Raw genomic sequence first — 12,058 nt, forward strand, 5'->3', positions numbered from 1 at the left:
CCTCCAGCAAATCATCAAGTCTTTGGTGTTTGTACCTGCCTGAGTCTTTTTCCTGTGGCATTGCATCCCCTCCTCCTATTACCATCCTTGGGCCTGTCCTGATAATTGACTGGTTACACTTTTCCAAGTTTTTCAACTCTAGTCCAAATCAACTTTACAGATGGGTCTTGGAGCCAAGAAAATTAAGCACCTACAATGCTCAAGAAACTTTACTGGTTGCTATCACACATCATCTTGTTGAATTGTTGATGACTACCAATATAATAGAGTTACACTAGTAGTTTTGTCAGTGAGGGAACCAAGGCTCAAAAAAGTGAAATGATGTGTTTAGGAAATTATGGAGCAGAGATAAGGACATAGTTCTTTATGCTGTACCAGACCTCTCCGAATTTTGACAGCAAAGGGATCTGGGTTGATTGTCTAGTATTTGTAACTGGGTATGGTGGATTGAAAGTAGCATTACCAAGTGAGTGGAAGAGAGGAGGAAAAAAGAGGCACAAAGAGCATAACTGCAGAGGAAGTGGAAGAAAGTAAGCAAGAGATTAGATAAGGTGGCAGCTAAGTCATGATATTCCATATATCTGAGAGGGAGGAGAGGATATGAGAGATCATATCCTTCTTCGAGGGGATCCAGAATTCCATCTTGCACATCCCTACCTTAAAGCTCCCCACTAACCAGGCCGATGTACTCCCATTCCCATTCTCACATGCACCATAATAAAAGGTACAACCAAGATTAGAATAAAGTGAGACACCAAATATGATAGCCAGTTAGTTGAGTCTAGAAAGCAATCTTTGGCACTTTGTCAGCATGAAGTTTCCATTTTTAATTTTGGGAAATTTCATATTGCACAATTTACTATTTCCCCCACAGCTACCAGCGCTATTTTCTATCCATTTGGTATCTGGCCCAAACCCAAGAATTTGCTGGCAGAGGCTGCTTTTACCAGCTTTGAAAGCATTGCATATTGGTTATGAGAACAAGCCCTGGAGCCCGACTGCATGAGTTCAAATTCTGCTTCTGATACTTGATGGGGTGTCTTCAGGAAACCTCTTCACTCCACTGTGTCAAATTCCCTTCTTCTCAGGTTGATTAAGGTGACCAAGCCTCCTGGTTTGTCCCACTATGGTTTGAAAGTGACCCCCAAAGTTCTTGTTTTAAAAACTTAATCCCTAGTGTAACAGTGTTGGGAGGTGGGACCTTTAGGGAGAAAGTGATTAGGAATGGATTAATGTTATCATGGAAATTGTTTTCTTGTAAAAATGAGTTTGACCCTCCCTTGCTCTCTCCCAAGTGCTTTTTTGGCCTCCACCCTTCTGCCAAGGGATGATGCAGCAAGAAAGTTCTCACCAGATGTGGCTCCTCCATTTTTGACTTCTTAATCTCCTCCTGTGAGAAGTAGATTTCTCTTAACAAATTACCCAGTTGCAGGTATTCTGTAATAGCAGGAAACAGATAAAGAAAGCCCAAGACTAAAGGACTTCGTGCAATGTGAGACTTTCAGTGCTAAAACAGAAAACAACCTAATTAAACAACAAATTGGAAAAAGTTGGTCACACAAAGACATTGCATGTGAAGCACTAAGAACTGCAAGTGATCAACACATTAGCCATCAGTATTATGTGAACCTGCTGCTAATGTGACTACTGGAATTGTTATTGTTTCCGTTGAACTTGTGGCTCTCAGACTAAGTCCTAATTTTCCACTTCCCCAAAGCCCAAGAATCACTGAGAACAAGACAACAGTGAAGGAGATTTGCCTGTGGACAAGGAAGTCCATGAGTAATGAGAGCAAGTCAGACTCCAGGCTCCTCTTCTGGCCCAGAATAATGCCAGAAGCCCCATGCCCATACTAGACACATGCCAGGCTAGCCCTCCAGCAGGTTTTCCTTAAAGATTACAGACAGAGCTTGATCTGATGAGTAATGAATTGAGTCTTTGAAGGCAGATTTCTTGTTAGGACCCTGGAATTCCCAATGAGTTTCTGAATAATGGAAGGAGCTGGCAAAATCAGTTTCTCCCTGCCCACTGCCATCAGGCATCCTGGAAGATTCTATTTCTTGCAGATTTTGCAGATTGTGTGTTTGATAATAGGTTGATATCCTTAATATATAAAGAACACCTAAAATTCAATAATAACACAACAACCCAACTAAAATATGGGAAAAGGACTTGGCTAGATAGTTGTCTGGGGGGCTGGGGATGTGGCTCAAGCGGTAGCTCGCTGGCCTGGCATGTGTGCAGCCCGGGTTCGATCCCCAGCACCACATACAAAACAAAGATATTGTGTCCGCCAATAACTAAAAAATAAATATTAAAATTCTCTCTCTCTCTCTCTCTCTCTCTCTCTCTCTCTCTCCCTCTCTCACTCACTCTCTCTTAAAAAAATAGATAATTGTCTGAAGATGTATAAATGACAAGCAAGTACAAGAAAAATGGTCAGTATCATTAATCACTAAAGAAATGCACATCAAAACTGCAATCAGGTATTACTTCACACCCATTAGGATAACTACTATCAAAAAAATGCATAAAGAAAGAAAACTCCAGAAAATAACAAATGTTCATGAGGAGATGAAGAAATTAGCACCTTGTGTAATCACATTCATACAGACAGAAATGAAAAAAAATGGTTGTCAGGGATTTGTGGGAGGTGGGTGTGGAGTTTGTTGTTTCATGGGTATAGTGTTTTAGTTTTACAGGATGAAGTTGTGGAGATGGATCATGGTGATGGTTGCACAGCAATACTTAAGACCACTGAATTGTACACAGAATTTTATCATGATATTAAATTTGGATCTAATTGTATTAAATCTGTAAAAGGATTTAGATGCAAGGTAGCTATAGAAAGATTCTGACCTGAGCAGTGGTGAAAGAATCTTCACTTAGGATGAGGAGTTTGTAGGAAGACGAAAAGGGGTAGGAAGAAGAGGGTGCAGTGTTTTGAGGTAAGGGATCATCATTCCCTTGCGATGCTTCATTAGCTAGAGACTAAATACAAACTTGTTTTCACCTGATCTTTCTCTGGTTCTCTCTGAGCCTTACAAGCAGAGGTTGCACAGATCTTAAATGAAGAGCTCAATAAATTTAGCATAACATTTGAGTGCAGCAACAGTTAAAAGAGGTGCTACTGTTGCTTTCTTTATCCCATCCCTTCCCTTTCCCTGAAGGCTATGGTAGGGCTGTACTGAGGAGACAGGAGGAGGAAACTATTCAAGATGGAAATAGACAAAAGACTAACATCTAACTGTGCAACCCATGATCCTGGATTGAATCTTATTCCAGAGAGGAAAAAGAGATATAGGTGGGTCAGTTGGTGAAATTTGAATTGGGTCTGTAGAATGGATGATAGTGTTATAGTAATGTTAACTTCCTGATTTGGACATTGTGTTGTGGTTATGTAGTGTCATTGCTTTAGAAAATATGCACTAATGCATTTAGGGGTTGGTGGAGCATCGTGTTGACAACTTACTTTTAAATTATTCAGAAAATAAAAATGGTAATGGGTATGTATGTGGATCTATCTATGTATAAACAGAGACAGAGAGACAAACAATAAATGTGTTGAAATGTTAACCACTGTGATCTGGCTGAGGGAGATATGATATTCTGTGTAACACTCTTGCAGCCTTTCCAAAAGTTTGACATTTCAAGATAAATTGTTTTCAAAAGACATTGTCTTTTATTGAAATGAACCCACAAGTGAGGCAGCAGTTAACAGGAAAGGCCAGAAATGAAGATAAACATTATTTTGGTTTTTGCTTTCTTTTTTCTTTTTTAAGACAGTCTCGCTCTGTTGCCCAGCCTGCCCTCAAACATGTGACCCTCCTGCATCAGCCTCCTGAGAATCTGGGATTACAGGTGTAAGCCGTGGCACCAGGCTGATAAACATTTTATCTATCCCTGAATTTTAAAAAAAGGAACGTTCAGAAGACAAGAATTTTTAGTGAATGAAGAACAAAGAAATCTGTCTTGTAAATAACATATTTACGATGAATTAATAAATAAGCATTCTGACTCAACACTTGCTCTTATTACCATGAGCTTCTCATCAGCTATGGGGACACAGGCTCCTTCCTTCTCTGGACTCTGCCCCATCATCAGTCCTGACACACATCTCAAACCAACCCACCCCATGACACCGCCCTTGCAAGCCGTAGAAAATTGAGCACAGAGGAAACCTACCAATAGTGTCTTGCCTGACGACAAGATCTGTAAATCCAGAGGGTACTCAAGTGAGACTGGAACAAAACTGTGCACCCGATATTTGCAGCCATCTGCAGACCAAAGGGCAATTCAAGAATGGGCACGTGGCACCAGTTTCCACGGGTGGCTGACAACTGTAGTGCAGAGCTGTGAGCTCTTTCATGTGTGTTAGGGTGGAGAACTACGTAGGAGACATCTTGGGAAAATGGAGAGACAGATGAGGCCCAAATCTCTGTCACTGACACAGGCACTCTGCCGGAAGCACATATGTGCATGTACAACAGCTGGGCTGACCAGCGCAGAGCTGTTAGTACTGTTCGGGTTGGATGCCCTCATGTAATGATACCACATAAACAATCTTTTTAAAAATAGATTAGAAACTGTAAGTATGGTCTTACATATTTGTTGGGGAAATTGCTATAGGGCTAGTGCACTCAATTCTCAGTGCTCCTCAAAAAAAAAAAATCATAAGCTGGTTGAGAATTAAATTTCAAGTACATTTTTTATTAGGAAAAAATCATCAAGGCTTTCTCTTCACAGTAGTTTAAAAATTGTTGGATTGCTTCTGTCCATCCGCAAAGGTTTTCGAGTTTCTTTAAAGCAAAGATGTGATGAAAGGTTAAAACCAGTTTATTTGATCAAAAGCATTTTTTAGAGTTGGAAAGAATGAAGAGACGGATATTTTGTTAATTAGTTTAGAAAAGTCAGGCATTTAAACAAGCTCTGAGGAGGTGAGGAAGGGAAACATTGTTACAACCATTGTTTTTTCTTTTCGAGAGGCAATAAAAGGAAAGTGATCTTACTATTATTTTGTTTATCTAAGCCTGATTTCATCTCCTTCTCTAGGAGGGAAAACAAATTCTGACTCATTCCACCAGTTAACTTAACTCATCCTAAAACTTCAAAATATTAGCAAAATCCCTTTCTTAATTTTCAATTTCCATTTTGCAGAGTAGGACTATGGATGACCCTTCCCCACCCTGCAAATTATGTTTAGTGCTCACATTCCCCAATACCATCACCATCAACGGGCCACTTTCTGTCCCAGAGTTCTAGATTCTCACTCAGTTTCCACCTCCACATTCAGTACTATAGCTGTAATCTGTCCCATTTCCTCATCTCCAACCTCTTCCTCCAGTCATTTCTCGATTCCTCCAAAGCTCCACTTCTCCTCACTTTCTCCTGCAGGGCATCTAGATGCTCCCCGCTGTCAATCAAGCATTCCCTTTTCCACCGGCCTTTCTTTGTCAAGGAATGTTATTCCCAGGTCCCTTGTTGAAATGCACTTTTCTTTTCTTAATCAACTTCTCAGTCTATGGACCTTTAACCTTCCTGCTTGCTCTATTCCATTTTCTTCATGAACTCCTGGTCTTTCACTCACACCCAATCCCAGAATGGCTGTTCCTCAAAGTTCCAGACTTGGCCCTCCTCCCTTCTGACTCCACCCTTTACCAGTGTGATCTTACCTTCCTCCTGCATCCAGAGCCACTTCTTTCCTAACTCAAGCCAAAAAACTCCTATCCCTCTTCCCTCTTGTTGTTCCTCCCCTTCTCTCACCTCCCACATGCAAATGACCTCTCAGCCACAAGCTTCTCTGAATTCTCCTCCTTTCTTCAGTGCCTTTCACTGCCTTGGCTTAGGTTCCTGGAGCTCAGCTGTTGTCACTGGCCTCTTTAGACCCTATATAGAGCCAATGTGCTCTTTGCAAAGTCAGATCTGATTATGCCTCTTCAACAATAGAAAATTGGTCATTGCCTCTCTACTTGTCCATCCAGAATTTACAGAATCTCTAGGGAACTTTGAAGGCACAACTTTGAGGGTAGGAGAGGAATCTTTAGTCCTGATGGTCACAAATAGGCTTTAAAAAAATTTAGAGTAAATTTGACCCACAAATATATAACAAAAGAAGTTCAGTTGGCTTTTTAACATATAACAAGAGACTGCAATGACACTTTGTTCTTGGTGAAGGCCATTTGGGAGCCTGTTCTGGGATCCCTAGGAATAAAGATTAGCATTTCATCTCCTCTGCCATTAAGAGCATTCACTGGAAAAGTTCAAGGGGAATTTTGTCCTGTGGATAAAATTTGTTCATGTCTACCTTTCCAGTCTCATATTCTGCTATGGGCTCTTACTTCTGACTATCTCAATTCACTACTCTATTTCTCCCAACCTTCCAATATCTTCTTTTGATAAAATCTTATCCTTCAGAATCCACTTCTTTTGTCACCTCCTCCAGGAAGCCATCTCAAACTCTGCAAAGCAGAACCAATGGGCAATGCCCCATGTCCTATTCTGGCCATCAGTATAGTGTGCTGTGATGACTTGCTCACCTGTTCATCTTTCCCTCTAACCCATGAGTGCTTGGCTTAAGCATCTCCAAAGGTTAGAATAGTGCTTACCCATGGACTATGTGTGCTTAAAAAAATGTTGGACAAAAAAAAGACAGGCAGGTAAGTGATTGCTTTGTACCAAATACTAAGTCTTGGCCAATGGGAAGGGAAGGAAGGAAAAATGTACATTTTGAAAAAAAAAAAAAAAGCAAGTCACAATCACAATGCCCTCTTATCACTGCAGACTTTAGTGCTCCTCGCTAGCCAGGACAGCAGGCATGGTCTCCTGTGCCTTCTTCTTCTGGCCTTACCTTCTTGATGTCATGACAACTAACTCTTTCCCAGCCCTCCCATACAAGGCTACTTTGGTCAGACCAAATCCCAGTCTCTGGGCATCCTCTGGTATGGAATTCCCAACCATATTTCTTCCTTTCTGGATCTGTCTTGAATTTAAGGTTCAACTAAAATTTCACATTCTCAGTGAACTTTTCTGGACTGCTCCAACAGTCATAACTTTCTTCCCTCTTAACACCTACAACACTTAAGTCCTTATTAGAATTTAATTATATACATCTTGAATTTTATAACTTTTATTGGCTTTCTTTATTACAGAACTAATACATTTATATTAGAGAAACATTTTTTAAAGTTAAGCAACGGAAAAGCCACTCACCAGCTCTTCATCTTGAAAGAATGACTTTAATATTTTATATAAACCCTTCCAGACTTTTTTTTCTATGCACACACAAGCAATTTTTTTCATAAATGAGATCATGTAGTGTAATGACAGATTCGTGGGACCCCAATAGACCTCCAAGAGCTGAATCTGATGCAATCACACAAGAGTCTTTATTGCAAGCTTGAGCCTGGACTCACAACCGTTTCTGACGCAGCAATCTCGAGGAGTGAGTCCTGACTCTTAGTTCAGTGAGGATTTATAGGTTTTGGGGGATACTCTATGCATCACAACATCATACAGCAAATCATTTCAAATCTCGGGAAAATCAAACAACAACTCTTAACATTGATTAGCACATTCATTGGCGGGAACAAGTCAGGTAAAGGTGATTGGTTAGTGGATACGTTTGAACGTTGCAAGAGTGTATATGCTAAACTTGCAGGGTTGCCTAGTCATGTTATCAATCATCAAAACTACTGGGAGGGCCGCTTGGTATTTCAGGTATCTTCCCTGTCTCACTCTGATTGGTTGTTGCTATGGTCCGAATTAGACCTCGAGCATTCTTTTGGTCTTTTCAGGAACTTGCATTTGCTGAGTCAAGGACATCTGGTACAGACAAATGACTCAGCAGGGTAACTATGTGCCTAGGAAGGAGTTTTCCAAGGACAAGGGTCACCCCCCCCCTTCTTTGGCAGGCCCTGCTTTGAGGTACAGGCTGATTTTTCAAAAATGGAGTCACATCAGTTTCTCAGTAGAAAATACTGTTTTGCAAATTGTTTTTTTTTAAATACTAATAAAACATTGGCATGCCAACATACATACTTCTTCAATATGATTTTTTATGAGTCCAAATATTCAATTTTATATATGAACCACCATTTACTTAGCCAATCTTCTGATAAGAGGCATATCTATTTTTCTATTTTCTTTTTGCTATAATGCCCAAAATACCCTCATACATTCTTAAATTTTTTATTAATATAAATTCTAATAGATATAATTTCTATGTAAATAATTTAAAATATTATTAATTATTATAATTTATTAAAATAGTTAATAGAAAGCAATTAAACATAAAATCATTGTATTGGTCAACTATTTTGCGTATACTAGTTTTGACCATGTACTTAGATTTCTTTTAAGTTACTGGAAGGTAAGGTCCAATGTTTTCTAGGTTTGCATCTCTCAGCATGACAAATGCTCATGTCGTGAAGACTGAAGAATTAACTTATTTCACTAAGTTTTTAGACAATAGTGTCATTGTTTAGTACAGAATTAAGTCTTGGGCTATATCTCTATGTTGCTTTCTCTTTGGGAGTATTTCCAAAGTTTACCTTAGGAATTGAGTGGTTTGGGAGGAGGTAGAGGTAGACAAATAAGAGTGAAATTCAACAACAGCTAGAGGTCAAATTGTTGTGTGATCCTAGTCACTTTAGAAACTATGGTGTTTTCTGCTTTATGATGCATTGATCATTTTTCAGAACTTGTGTTGAGATTTGGTATGGCAAGAAATAACTCTTCTTGGCAGGGGCATGTCCATAAAGACCCCAGCAGTGACCCATCCAAGTCCTCTTTGCTGCTCAGCAATTCTGCTACATTGCCTAGCACTAACTAGTTCACACTTCTTTTGTGGCCTCAGCTCCTATACCCTGCCCTCCTCCACCATCAGCTGACCATCTTGCTTCTTAGTCCACTAAGAAAACAGAACCATTCAGACTAGAGCTCCCCACACTTCTCAATAGCACATCCCAGCCCTCCCACACACCACCTGCATTGCCCTCCTTCCTATCACTAGGGATTAAGTGGTTCTACTCTCAACTCAAGAACTTCACTCCAGAAATCATTCCATCTCTCTTTACATGTCCATAGTTTTCCCCTCTTGAAACCAATGAGCTCTAATTTCTCCCAACATCCCCTATCTATTTCCCCCTTTCACAGCAAATCTCCTCTAAAGAGGGATCTATTCTCTTCCACTTTCTCTCCTCCCACACTCTCTCAAAACCACTCCAGCCAGGCTTTATTTCTGCCATCCTCCCTCTGCTAAGGATACCAATGACCTCTAAGTCACCAATCATAATTATCAATAATGTATTCTCTCATTTCATTTGTCTCATCAGCAGAACAGTCACAGATGGTTACTTCCTGCTTCTCAAAACATCCTCTCTCACTTGGCCTCCAGGATGCTACTCTCTCTTCTCCCCTCTCTCTCATTGGCTGCTGCTTCTCTGCCTCCTTGGCTGGGTCTTCCTCACCTTTTTTCACCTTCCTAACCTCTAAATGTTGAAGTGCCCAGATCTTAATTTTCAGATTTTTTTTCCTTTTCCCTTCTCTTCTCCACTATATTCCCAGCTGCTCTGTGTTGGTGACTTGTGAATTTCTATCTCTAGTCTGGACGCTCACCGGAATTCTGGATCCCCACCTCTAATCACTTGCCCAACTTCTCCACTTAGGTGTCTGAAGTTAGGTAGGCATCTGAAGTTTACTGTATCCAGAACAAAATCCTGTGGTTTTCACCTGTATCTCTTCCTCCTGTGGTCTTCTGTACTCATTAAATGGAATCTCCACCAATTCGCTGCTCAGATCAAAATACAGAATTTTCTTTGACTCCTCTTTCACTCACATTCCACAATTGAATCATCAGTAAATTCTTCCCAATTCACTTTGAAACTTTACAGATTCCATTTGTGGTTGTTATTCCAGTCCAAATCGCTATCACCTCCCTCTCAATAGCCTCCTGCCTCTTTGCTTCTATTCTTGCCCTCCCCTCCACCTTGTAGGCAGAATGATCCTTTGGGAGTCAAGGCCCAATCAGTCATGTGCTTTCTCTGTAGAAACCCCTATAATGTCTTCCCACCACCTAAAACATAGGCCTGCTGGTTATCTCTCTGGTGTTATCTCCTGCTACTCTCCTCCTTGCTCTTCTGTATCAATTACTGACCACTTGACCTGTTGGATGTTCTTGTTCCTGGAACATGCCAAGTCTACTGTTCCTCAGGGTCTTTGCACTTCTCTCCCTGATATCCGAAAACTTTTACTTCCAGGATAGCTGTAGTGGTTGCCCCTTATACATTCATATCTCTACTCAAATATTCCCTCATTAAGAAAGACTTCTCTGACCAATCACCCCATGTAAGAATATCCCCAACCCCTGTTACTCCTGAGCTCTTTTGTTTATTTTATCATAATGGCATTTGACTACATATCTATGTGTATATATGCTTGACTCCTTGTCTGTCTCCCTCCCAGTCTCATCACCGGAATGAGAATTCCATGAGAACCCAGGCTTTGTTCTGTTCACTCTCACATCCCAGACTGTAGAAGAGCACCTTCTTCATAACAGGTGGTTCAAAAATTGTTGACAAATCACCACTCAAAGCTATTCAAATTCCATCAACTCTCCAGTGACACCTGTACATTACTAAGCTGAGGTTTTATACTTTACACACACTTTGTAACATCTGCTTTTGAAATAATAAACACAAGTCATAATTCCAAAGAGCTTGTCCTAGTTAGTAAAACTCTCAAGGAACTTCCCGTAATCGTGGCTCCTGCTGGCTTTGGCAGTCTTCCTCTCAGCATCCCACTCTGTTCTCTTTTGTCAGATTTCACTGGATGTTAACTTTGCCCTGCTAAGCCTTATTCAAGGTGCCAACTGCATTTGAAATTCTGCCTACTGTTTTGTCTGAGAAAAACCATTTTTATCTTCTCAGCATCTTCAAATTCTGTCTAGGGTGCTGGGGAGCACAAAGTTGAAGACTCCAGAACCACTCTTTCTTCTGTTTTCCTTTCCTTATCTTTTTGTTTCCTGTATATCTTTTTTTTTCTCTTTTTACAAAAATCAAGGAGATTTCTAGAAATCTTGTTGATTAGCTTCAATGCCATGGTACAAAGTTATTGTCCCTGGCAACCATATTGTGCTTTAGAAATGTATCACAGATGAAGCCCATATTCCAGATCCAAACACATATGTAATTATGTAGTGTGGGGGGGAATGTAAGGTTGCATGTTCCAGACATGGGAAATAAGTTGACCTCTATTCAGGTTATTGCCATAAATACAGAGAAGGAAAGCCCCTGCATCAGTTTTCCATCGTAAACACATAAAGTGTAGCACCACAGCCCAGGGAATGGAAAGCAAACACTTATGAGCAAGGCTATCTTAGAGCCTAACCTCTGCAGAAGTGCTATGAAGAGAGGCTGAATTACAGGCATGCATCACGGTGGCTGGCTAGCCTATGTTGTATCTATCTGGGACCAGATCAGTTTGCAACGGGATCCCCTTCCTCATCCACCTCCACACTAATGTGCAGAATTCCACTCCCATAGCAGGGAAGCCATAGTCCACATAAAAAGAAATGAATTTATGCATCCTCATAGAGATGGCCTCAAGCCTGGCTCTTGTGAGAAAAGCATTGATTGGTGCTATTAAAATGCATAGTTATTTCACCAACACGTACAAGAATGAAGAATGCAAAAGCAGAACCATTCATAGGACTGGTGAGAAACGGCAAGCACAAGTCAGACTAGGGATCTTCTGTCCTTGCCAAGGGGAGTCAGGCAGGAACTTCAGAAGCAAGGTGTTTTTTTCCCCAAGGGGCAGTAGATCAGAAACCAGAGGCTACTTCTGAGACTTTTCCTTATCTGAAACCAGAAAGGTTAGCAGAAAAAATCTCCTCGTGTGCTGCCAGACCCACACTTCAAGGATCTGCAGGGCTGTTAGAAAAATTAGCTCAGCACCTTCAGCTTGCATTGGGCCATCACTTAGCTTTCCACACAGACATTCCGAATGGGGCCTTTTAAAACTCTGCTCTCAAATGAAGGTGGCTCAAGCAACACTTGGATGA

Source organism: Urocitellus parryii, chromosome 8, assembly GCF_045843805.1.
Source record: "Urocitellus parryii isolate mUroPar1 chromosome 8, mUroPar1.hap1, whole genome shotgun sequence".
NCBI classification, from domain to species: domain Eukaryota; kingdom Metazoa; phylum Chordata; class Mammalia; order Rodentia; family Sciuridae; genus Urocitellus; species Urocitellus parryii.